General features: G+C 41.1%; 1 long non-coding RNA gene across 1 annotated transcript; it reads right to left on the bottom strand.

Annotated features, from left to right (window-relative positions):
• Positions 1–1,302: 1,302 nt before the first annotated feature.
• On the bottom strand, positions 1,303–2,041 carry LOC123474569. Its single transcript, XR_006649345.1, has 3 exons — positions 1,982–2,041; positions 1,809–1,894; positions 1,303–1,754 (listed from the first exon to the last, which is right to left on the bottom strand). It is a non-coding gene; the product is annotated as an uncharacterized LOC123474569 (long non-coding RNA).
• Positions 2,042–10,647: the final 8,606 nt, after the last annotated feature.

Here is a 10,647-nt window from a genome sequence, read left to right as displayed (position 1 = left end):
TCTCCACCCTCGCGCCGTGAATCTCCACTTTCGCGCCGTGAATCTCCACTTTCGTGCCGTGGATCTCCACCTTCGCGCCGTGAGTCTCCACCCTCGCGCCGTGAATCTCCACTTTCGTGCCGTGAATCTCTACTTTCGTGCCGTGGATCTCCACCTTCGCGCCGTGAGTCTCCACCCTCGCACCGTGAGTCTCCACCCTCGCGCCATGAATCTCCACTTTCGTGCCGTGGATCTCCACCTTCGCGCCGTGAGTCTCCACCCTCGCGCCGTGAATCTCCACTTTCGTGCCGTGGATCTCCACCTTCGCGCCGGGAATCTCCACTTGTGCATCCTAAAAGTGCATCTGTGTGCCAGAATTAATTACCTAACGGGCGCAAATGGAGGCGAATTCGATGTGCGTCTTCGAATCCCGAGGCCATCCTGGAAAAAAGATTGCAAACATTACGTTCTCGAAGGAAACAGCAGGCTCAAGATCTAACTTGCAACAATGTTCTTTGCCAAGAAGTCCAAGAACAAAACGAAAAACAGAGAAGATATTCCGACCCAGACCGAAGATCATCAAGCTTACCGTCAACTGGCAAAGGAAATTTACGATCATTTCATACGAGGTGCTGCCAGAAATCCAGACCCGCCAAGTAATGATTAACACTGCATGTGCAAACTGAGCATTATATTGCGCACTACGCGTAAAACATCTACACAAAGCTACATTTTAAACCCAGAAGTAACGATTACTTGACTCAGTCATTCTATGTAACAATAATATAAAAATGTTTGTTTTTGGCTTTTTTCTTCGAACTTTGTTCATTTCATGTTTGTGCGTGGTTCTTCACAGTTTCGGTTCCAGCTTGGCTGTTTTGGAGAAACAATACATGGTTCATTGTTACAATGCTGGCATAAATCTTACGTACCGGGTTTGGAATAGATGATAAAAAATGAAAATAAAAAAACAGGTAGCCAAACTTGACGAGCGTGGTTGGCCAATTTCTCAAACACACGACGACTACACTAAGGATGGCTCCAGTTACGCTCAGCCATCCATCGTAATACTAAAAGAAAGCTTAAAGTTATAATAATTCTTTTCAATTGAGCTAGTTTTAATACCTCACTCTAAATATAGGCCTCCATCCTAAAGGCTCTACCAATTCAGCATGGAACGTTGAAACATTGATGAATCTGTAAACAGTCAATGAGAAATGGGAGATTGAGGAATTGCATTTAGCTCGGCGATAATAATGCAACCGTATCCACGCCCAAAAGGACTCAATAAGGATATGTTTAATCCTTGCAAAATACCTGGAACAGTGTTGGTGCAGAGATGAGACTGGGCAGAGAGTACAGCTGTAGGTAACCGCTAAACAACCAGCAAAAATCAAAGGACGGGAAATCGAAATTCGTTCAGTAACCTGACTTCAATTCAATCCTTAAATTGGCGTCCTTTTTTTTTTTTAAATAAACATCTTAAATAGTGTATTAACACCTTTCTTAGAAACGGTTTTGGAGTCCTCATTCACACATCTCACCATATACCTTATTTACAGCATTTCATCAATACGAGAACACTGATGTGAATCACATAATGAATCACATAGTGAATAGTCCATCACATTATCTCCGTTTCACCAAACTTTGAATTCCTCGCTGCAGTTCCTTCATGAATTTCATTTCAGATTCAACTTCAGTAATGAGGACTATCCTACAAATGCTTGTCAAATGAATGCTCCCTGTGATCAAACTAAGCCACTTTGATCCTACTAAATGAACACTAAATTTAAGTAAATCAATATTTGTCACAAAGTAATTCTTACATATTGCTGTTGAGGCTGCATGTGGATATGTGCAACATTCCTTCCACTTCAAATAGGTGCTTCCTAGCACTGCCATCCACTGCCAACTGAACAAACACACACAACCCAAACAAAAATTAATGAATCTTGCTAACTATTTACAAACAAATAGCTAAAAATTAACACAAACCTACACAAAATAGTAGCAGCAACATTCGATAATATACAACGTTCAACTAAAGCACTGACAAGGGAACTGGTATCGACTACCACTGCGACAGATCGAAGGTTGGGGGAGGGCTGGTGTCGGTTGATACTACGACACTGGCCCCCCTTACTTGAATGATTTTAAGAGAGGGGGCTGGTGTCGGGGGCTACTGTCGGGGGATGGTGTCGGGGGAGGGGGACTACTGTCGGGGGGCTGGTGTCGGGGTACCCTCCGGGGCCACTGTTGGGGGTCCAATGTCGCGTTCCCGAACGAATTTCAGAAGAGGGAGGGGGGGGCTGGTGTCGTCTTATGTGCGACACCAGCCCCCCCCCATCACATAGTGGGGGAACAATGCTGGTGTCGGGGGGGCTGGTGTCGGGGTAGGGGGGGGGCTGGTGTCGGGGTAGGGGTGGGGGCTGGTGTCGGGGTGTCCAATATCGCATTTCCTCTCTTGGCAGAGATGAGTCATCCGCTCTTTGGACAACGCTGCGATCGTGGTGAAGAAATTATCGGGAGAAGTCCGCTCTAAGAAAAATACGTAGATACGCAGTCTGGAAGGGGAGTAATTCGCGCAACGGTATAAAACGCTGCCCCGAATCTGCGTTAGATGAGTCTCCATCGGGTGAGCTCCCAGAGCTGGGCTCCGTCAGAGGAGTTCCCTGGTTTCTCTAGAGGTCTTAAGACGCTTCTCCAACTTTTGGTAATGGTTATCCCCTTTTTGTTCGAGTAAAACCATTGTTTAGATTTAAGTCATCTCTTGTTGTATTCGTTTTTGCTTGTTTAAATACAACCAGTGTGACAATATCGTTTAGTAGTGTTGTAACTCTTTCAGTGGGACTGGAAACTGATACAATAAATATAATTACTTTATAATTGCAAGACCGAACATATAGATAATAAAGTACCTAAAAACAACCTCTTGTATCAACCAAACTGACCTTTTTCTCGTTAGAATGATAATGCCATTGCGACAGAATCAGACAAGAGCTGTGATGCTTAGCTAACATTCATTTTTTAAGTTATTTGAATGTATATGGGATAGTTTTAACTATTGCGCTTTTCGAATTTGCCAATGTTTTATGTTTTGAGTCTATGTAGCTGCTCATAAAAAACGGAGTGTTACTAAACCCTGGAATTGGAATTTCCATAATGGAAGTATAAAATATGGAAGTCCATCGAAAACTATGGAATACGCTAGGTGGTGTTAGCTGTCAAAAAATCTGGAACTTACAGCCTAAATTATGGAAGTGGAGTTGGGAAAATCTGGAAATAACAAAATTAAAAAAAAAATATGAAAAACAGCAGAAATCCTTGATTATTTAATTCTTAAACAAAACATTACATTTCTTTATATTAACCAGGCCAAAAGATGCAATAAAAAATGCGATGCAATAAATAAGTAGTCTCGGCGGAGAGCCTAAACGATGGAGATAATCCTGTTTGCCAATCGATTATAGACGAAGGTCGTGGAGAAAAACGGTCATTGAACCCTCTTTCTGAATTAGGCGATGTATTCAATACAGTTTTTGTATCCAAATTGTTTGATCTCTTCGGCATAGCACTCATCTTCTTCGATTCGTTTTCTTTGCGTCTTATTGAATTCTTTTCTAATTTGGACGGCGGCTTCTTTCCACTGCGCCGATAACGTTGCTGTGTCCGTCTTTTTCGCTGTATTGCTGTAAGGTTTCCATTTTTCTTTGACAGCATTTCGCAATCAATGCTGTACATTGCTGCCAGAATGTGAGAGCAAATAGCACTTGCAGCACACGTGCACGTTTGGTGACGAACGCCTGCTTTAAACAGCTTTACGACATTTATGTCTCCTGAAGATCCTTCTACTGACCAGTGTTGCAGCGACGGCACTTGTTGTATTCTGTTCTCCTTTATAATATCCATAGCTCGCTGTCTCACGATGTCATTGGGAGTAAAATAGGGCACAGCTTGTTCTTCTAAATTCGATGTATTATCACCTGGCTAAAATTTGACAGTGATACGACATGAATTCGGGAAATATCTATTTAGTTTTACCTGATTTTTTTTTAATGGTCGCAAAGCATAAATTTCATCAAAAAGATTATCAACAGACTGGTAAATCGGTTATGCTCTTCGACGCCGGCAAGATTAACTGATTAGTTTGGCTAATTTTGTATTTTCTTTGGATTACTTTAGCAACGGTAGTTAACCTTTTCAATCTTTTTTTCGTTATCATTTGAATGGCCGATTCTTTTTTTTTGGTAGGGGAGACCGGGGCTAGTCCGGACGGATTTCTAAAATCGATTACATATATTATACCGGAAGAGGTATTTTACATTTATGTGCGTCATTTCATTCATCTTTCTTTTCTCTATATGCAGTATTTTTTTCAAGAATAACATAAAATTTATAGATAAGGTAATTTTTAAAAACAATATTTGTAAATATTTCCAACTCGATTTTCAACCGGGGTAATTTCGGACAAACACCGGGTTACTCCGGACAACTTCGTTTACTCCCATACGCTTCATTTTAAAATTATAAAAAAAATACATTCAAGTAGACAAATTACAATTCTATCATGACATGTATTTTCTGGGTTAAAATTAGGTTTGTAGGTGTTAATTATCACATATTAGGTCGAGTGTTTAATTTTGGGACACGGCCGGAACGAGTTGGTCGTTGAATAAGAATAGGATCTGGTTGATACAAGGGGTCAATATCTAAATCTCCCTCCTCCATGAGCGCCAAGATGTTTTCATCAGCTTCTAGATCTAAGCTACGCTTAATCCGTTTCCTCGACTTCTCCATTTGAGAAGCTGGAAGCTGTTGTGCTCTCCGATTAGCAGCATCCTCGATGGCAGTTTTCTCTGGGGTGTCGGTTAATATTCTTTTACGCCCTGGCGTCCTTCTTCTTCCTTCAGTTGAAGCCGGAGAAATTTGGGGAAATGGCCTCAAGGTACTAGGGAGAACGACAGCTACAGTTCCGGCGCCAGAAGTTCCATCCGAAAGAGGTGCCGCTATAGATTCGGCCAATGCCAGATATGGTCGAATCTCTTCGGCTATGATCCTTGAATTAAGCATAACACCGGAGGTTTCTGCAATAACAGAATCAAAATTTTCTAAACCTAATCACGCAAATATTATTTAGTTAAAATTATAAAGATAGAACACTTTTTACCAATCGGTCGATCTGTTGAAAATGAAGGTAAAAAGGCCGAGGCGGGGAAAATGTCGCGATTAAACGGTGAGATTCCGCTATTTTTAAATCCGGCAATAATATTAGCCGGCGTGAATGAAGCGAGATACGGCAGACGGCTCAATTCAGCCACATCATGAATGGTGATTCTTTTACCAGGATGTTGCAGCATCCAGTCGTTAAATGCTTGCTTTAAAGCCGATTTAAAGGGACCAAACACCGTGATGTCTAGAGGCTGAAGGCGATGAGAACAATGAGGAGGAAATGTTAAAAGATGTATGCCGTTCTCTTTCGCAAACTTGATCACGCTGAAATCTAGATGACTGCTGTGATTGTCAAGAATCAGAACAATGGGATTGTTGATAGAAAAATCAACATGAGTCTTAAAATGTTTAAGAGCTCGCAAAAACGTTTTCCCGTTGATCCAACCAGAAGGATGGGCAAGGCCCAGACATCCTGGTGGGCCGTGAATGGACATGGAAGCAAGAAAATTTTTGCGTGAAAATATGAAAACAGGTGGGCAGTGAGTTCCAGCAGCACAGATGAATGCCAGCATCGTTGTGTTCACTCCTCGTTCAGCGGAAACAGTTTGTTGCACTTGTTTCATACCCTTAGTAGCGATAACTTTAGGAGGCGCCAAGACAGTCGGGATCCCCGTTTCATCGGTGTTCCAAATCCGGGCAGGTGAAAGACCAAATCTAATCAATAATTCCATAAGAAAATTGAAAAATTGTGCAACAACCGGCGCGTTGAATCCACTAGCCCTAGCTTGACTGGTCGCTTCTGGTGCACGGATAGAAAGCGTAACATTTCTCTTCATAAACGCAGAAAACCAGTCTTCGGATGCCTTTCCGTTTTCAGTCCAGTTAGGCGGAACGGCTATCTTGTTGACAACGGTGAAATTGAAAGCTAGTTCTCTTGTTTGGCTAGGGGTCAGTCCATGGCTCATTAAAGAGCAAGTCTTTAAATATGAAACTAATTCATTTTCAAGCGCAATTGAAAAAATATGACGGGAATGTTGTTCGCGTCTCACGGGTTCAAATTCTTGTGGAACGCGCCCGTTTACGCGAAACCTTTTTACGTAATCCCCCAAAGTAGATTTTTTCAATCCAAACTGTGTGCTTGCTGTTCTGATACTCATTTTGCCAGTAAGCACCTCGGTCAATGCAAGTCGAAGGTCTTCTTCCGTAGCAGGTGGATTGGTTCGCTTCGGTTTGTACGTGCGAACCATCTGTAAAAAAATACATAGTCGGTTAATATGCTGAAATAATCGCAAAATTAGACCCAAAGTGTATGACGTCATACCTTGAAACACAATTGTAGAGTAAAAATCACCAAATCGGTGATAAAACAATGAAGTAGGCTACGTGGATGTTGACTGGATCGATGAGATTCACAGAATGAAGCATCTTGCAATATAGTGTCTTCCTTATGAAGGGAGAATTGTCATTGCACATGATTGAAGGTTGATCGCTCGATAGCCGTCAGTCTGTCATTTTCAAACACTAATCACTAACAAGCCACTTGAATTCTGTGCACAAACCACCGCATCGTACCCGTGTATCCATCATCGGCGCTTCCCCTCCGCGCGTCCGGACTAACCCCTGACTACACTGTCCGAACTTCCCCCAAGAGGGATGTCAAAGAAATTTTTTATTTTCTGAAACAAATAAACATCAAAAAAATATTCTGAGAAAAAAAAAACGTGTTAAAATGAACCGTGCACTGTTATGATTATTTTAAAAAGCGTCGGTTGAATGGTTAGAGGACAGCAAGAAAAAAATATCGGACCAAACATAGTTTTTGTGACCCATAAAATTTTTTTTTATTCATAACTCGAAAAAAAATTTTATGAATGATACACAAATTTATCCCAAAACGCGGGTACAGCATGGCAACAACATACATCAATTTCAAAATTTTAAATAAAATTGGATGTGAAAAAACCAAGTTGTCCGAAGTAACCCCTGTCCGGGTTAGCCCCGGTTTCCCCTAATCGCCTTTTCCTGTACTTTTGAAATGAATTTTTTTACTTTGGCGTCGGCGAGGTTCACTGATTAGCTTAGCTAATTATTATTTTTTTCTTTTTGAATACTTTTCCTACCGGAGCTTACCTTTTCAATCTATTTTACTTTTTCTTTTCCGTTTGAATTCCTGATTCCTTTTTTTGCAATCGCCTTTTTATGTTCTACTTTTGCAATTATTTCATTCCGTCGCCACATTTTGTTATCTCGCAATTGACGCGTGTTTTTTTTTCAGTGTCTTTTTTTTATTGTCCAAGTTCATACTTTCTTATAGCAATTTTTTTTTACTCAAACTTTTTGCTGCTTTCCGTCATAAGTAACAATCGAATTTTACCGAGCTCTGGGGCCGTTCACATATGACGTCACGGACTTTTTGACGATTTTAAACCCCCCCTCCCCCCTTCGTCACAATTCGCCACAGTAGGTCTACCCCCCCTCTAATATGACGTCGTATATGATATAACATATCGTATATGATATGACGTACGACTAATATGACGTCGTCTACCCCCCTCCCTTTTTAAAAATTGTTTAAGCCACTAAAAATTCTTTATTTTCTGTATTTTCTGTAGTTTTTAATACAGAACACAATTAAACATGTAACACAAATCGACCTTTTTAGCGAAATAAATGAAATGACTGAAAAAAAGTTTAAGCATCTTCCCACTGAACAGATTTTAAATGCTCTTCGACACTAATAACAGGAAAACCGTGAAAGCCAGTTGATGAAACGGGGGGCACAGAAACTCCGTCCAGATCGAGCTCGTCTTCTTCAAACAAATCTACACTTTCTTCGTTTTCTTGATTAGCTAAAATCACCATCATTTCACGCTGCCGTCGAGCAGCAACTCTTGTTGGTCTGATGTTCTTTGAGGCCTGTGCGTCCATTTTTTTATGCTGCGCTACATGACTGCGGAGCATTACGAGTGAGGCAAAGTACAGATGACATGTGTTGCAAACTCGATCATTTAAAGAAGACTGAATAGAAGGGCAATAGAGGTCATATGGGATCACTTTATGGGCCTTTACCGAACGGGGAATAAGATCGTCCAATTTGAGACTTTGTGAGACAAATGACGATGGAAAAAAAAGATTCAGTTTTTGATCTTTCTGGAATCTTTAAACCTTCACTAGTTTGGGAAATGGGAAGTGGTGGTGGGAGAAATCTTCCAGGGACTATTGAAAAGTAGGAGCTCCTAGGTTTTGAACAGCAGCTTTCGTCTTGACACTTTACGATTTGTGTGAAGTATTGGCTCGTTCTTACATGAACGTCGAACCAATTCTGATCTTGTTTAACTATATTTGAAAGAAGAATTTCCGAGTTGGATGGGTCCACGTACTCGGCAACACAGGGAAATTTGTCGACTACTAAATTAGACCAAATTTCGGCTAGCACTTTTACTGGCGTGTTCAAAATTTTTTCCTCTAGTTCATCATCAATAGTTCGGCCGCTGTTATCCAGGTGGGTTCCAAAATGGTCATGAGGTAAGATGAGACCACTCAGCTCCTTGCTCAACGGAGCCATCTTTCGCTCGACACGGTTGAAAGCGCTTCTTCCAGGGGCATGTGTAGCCACAAAAAGACCATCAAGGTTATGGTTGACAAAATGATGTATTGCAATCTGAATAACTTTTTGATACCTGGGGTTTTCGTCGGGTCCTCCGTCGACAGTAAAAATCACGATTGGTTTCACTAGCTGATCGAGACCACACCTGGTGATTTCGGCGAACTCTTTAAGGTTCAAAAGTTTTTCAAAGTCAATTGCGTGACTTAATGCTGTAGATGATGAGTGCTTTCCCGACCGAATGGCCATGTATGTTGGGCCGGAATAACTCACGCATTCTCGATTTACGAATCCTAATAGTAGTTTAAAACATATATATTCTATTCCCTAAAAAGTTTTAATTTATATTTCACTAACCGTTTGGATGAATTTGGATCCCAGCGTAAACTGAGGGAATCAACTTATGTTTCTCGGCGACAACCCAATCGTGATCAGGTAGACTAACACGGTATTCAACATGCATGAGTGAGGGCTCTGTTTGTTTGCCACAGTTACACCAATCGGGACACGACATTTGTCGTCTTGACTTGTGAAGCAGACTTCTTGAGGTCCGAGAAATGAGGCCAATTCTTCTAGATATCTGATGGTGGCTGTACAGAATGGGCCATCAACATGTTGAGCATGATGGTCGTTTTGCGCCCTAATTAGTTTCACCGGGACTGTTACAACATGACGCTGGCCTTCAATAGATACACTTCTTCTTGGCAAAAGTCTAAGTTAAACACCGCTTCTGCTTATCTTGAATCCACCTTTATTTAATTGCTCAGTAAGTTCGTCCAAAGTTTTGATAGTACGATACACGTCGCTCTGTCTTTTTTCATGAGAAGCTGAGCCGTGCATGGCCAATGCGATAATAGTTTTTAGAAGCAAAGGCTGATTTTCTTCTACTCTTGGCTGCCCAGGTCTGGTTCTAACTCGCAGTTCATCTCGAAGGCTAGGAATTTTTTTCTATGGCTACTTCTTGACGTTTTTTCTTTACGATTCTCGCTTTCTGAGATCTCTCTACGTCGCCTCTTTTCCTTTTAAGTGTCTTCTCCAATTCAATTTTTTTTAACTTCTTTGATTTTAATTCTTTCTCTTGAATATCAGACAGCAACCCTTTCTTGTCCCGATCTTGTAGCATGCAAATGTCTGAATTTAAACAATCAATCTCTTTTTGCAGCTGTAGCTGAACATGAGGGACATATCTATTACACTTTAATTGAGCTGGTGAATCAATAGGCTTTACTGTGTTGATGCCTTCAGAAACAGTTTCAACATCGTGGTCGGGTTCATCAAATTGTGATGAATTGGGGGCGAATTCTAATGTTGGTGACGATGAATTTGTTTCTTTATCTGACTTTTTAGGAATTAATGCCTTAGCCCAAGTTTGCATCAGGCCACCTTCAGCTCTCATTGAAATTGTTCGATATTTTTCAGCAAAATGGCAATTTTGCCGGGCAAATCTGCATCGTTTTTTATTTCGTTCCATTTTTTAATGACGTCTTCTTGACAAGACTTTCTACTCTTAGTTCTCTCGAAAGAAGTAACATAGCCTTTAAAAAGAGACTGATATAGTTCGTTTTTGTTCATTATTTTCTTAATTGGTCAAGCAAACGAGGTGCTGACAATCACTTTGCTCTAACGATCCAGAAAAACTTTACGAAATTTAGGAAGTTGCCAACATATCCCATTTGGTGGCGCTTGTGTAGTGCCTTGTGACGTCCCACTGTGAATACTTCCCCTACCCCCCTCGTCACAATTCGTCATACAAGGTGCACCCCCCCCCCCTCGGCTCGTGACGTCATATGTGAACGGCCCCTCTCGAACAAAGAGGCGTTGGATTCAGAAAGATTTACAACAACTTCGTTTAAGTCTACGTAATGCTGAGGATATTGAAGTAATAAGGGAGT

Source organism: Daphnia magna, linkage group LG7 (assembly GCF_020631705.1).
Source record: "Daphnia magna isolate NIES linkage group LG7, ASM2063170v1.1, whole genome shotgun sequence".
Taxonomy (NCBI): Eukaryota; Metazoa; Arthropoda; class Branchiopoda; order Diplostraca; family Daphniidae; genus Daphnia; species Daphnia magna.
Note: the sequence above shows the minus strand (reverse complement) of the source record. Positions and strands in the feature narration are given on the sequence as shown.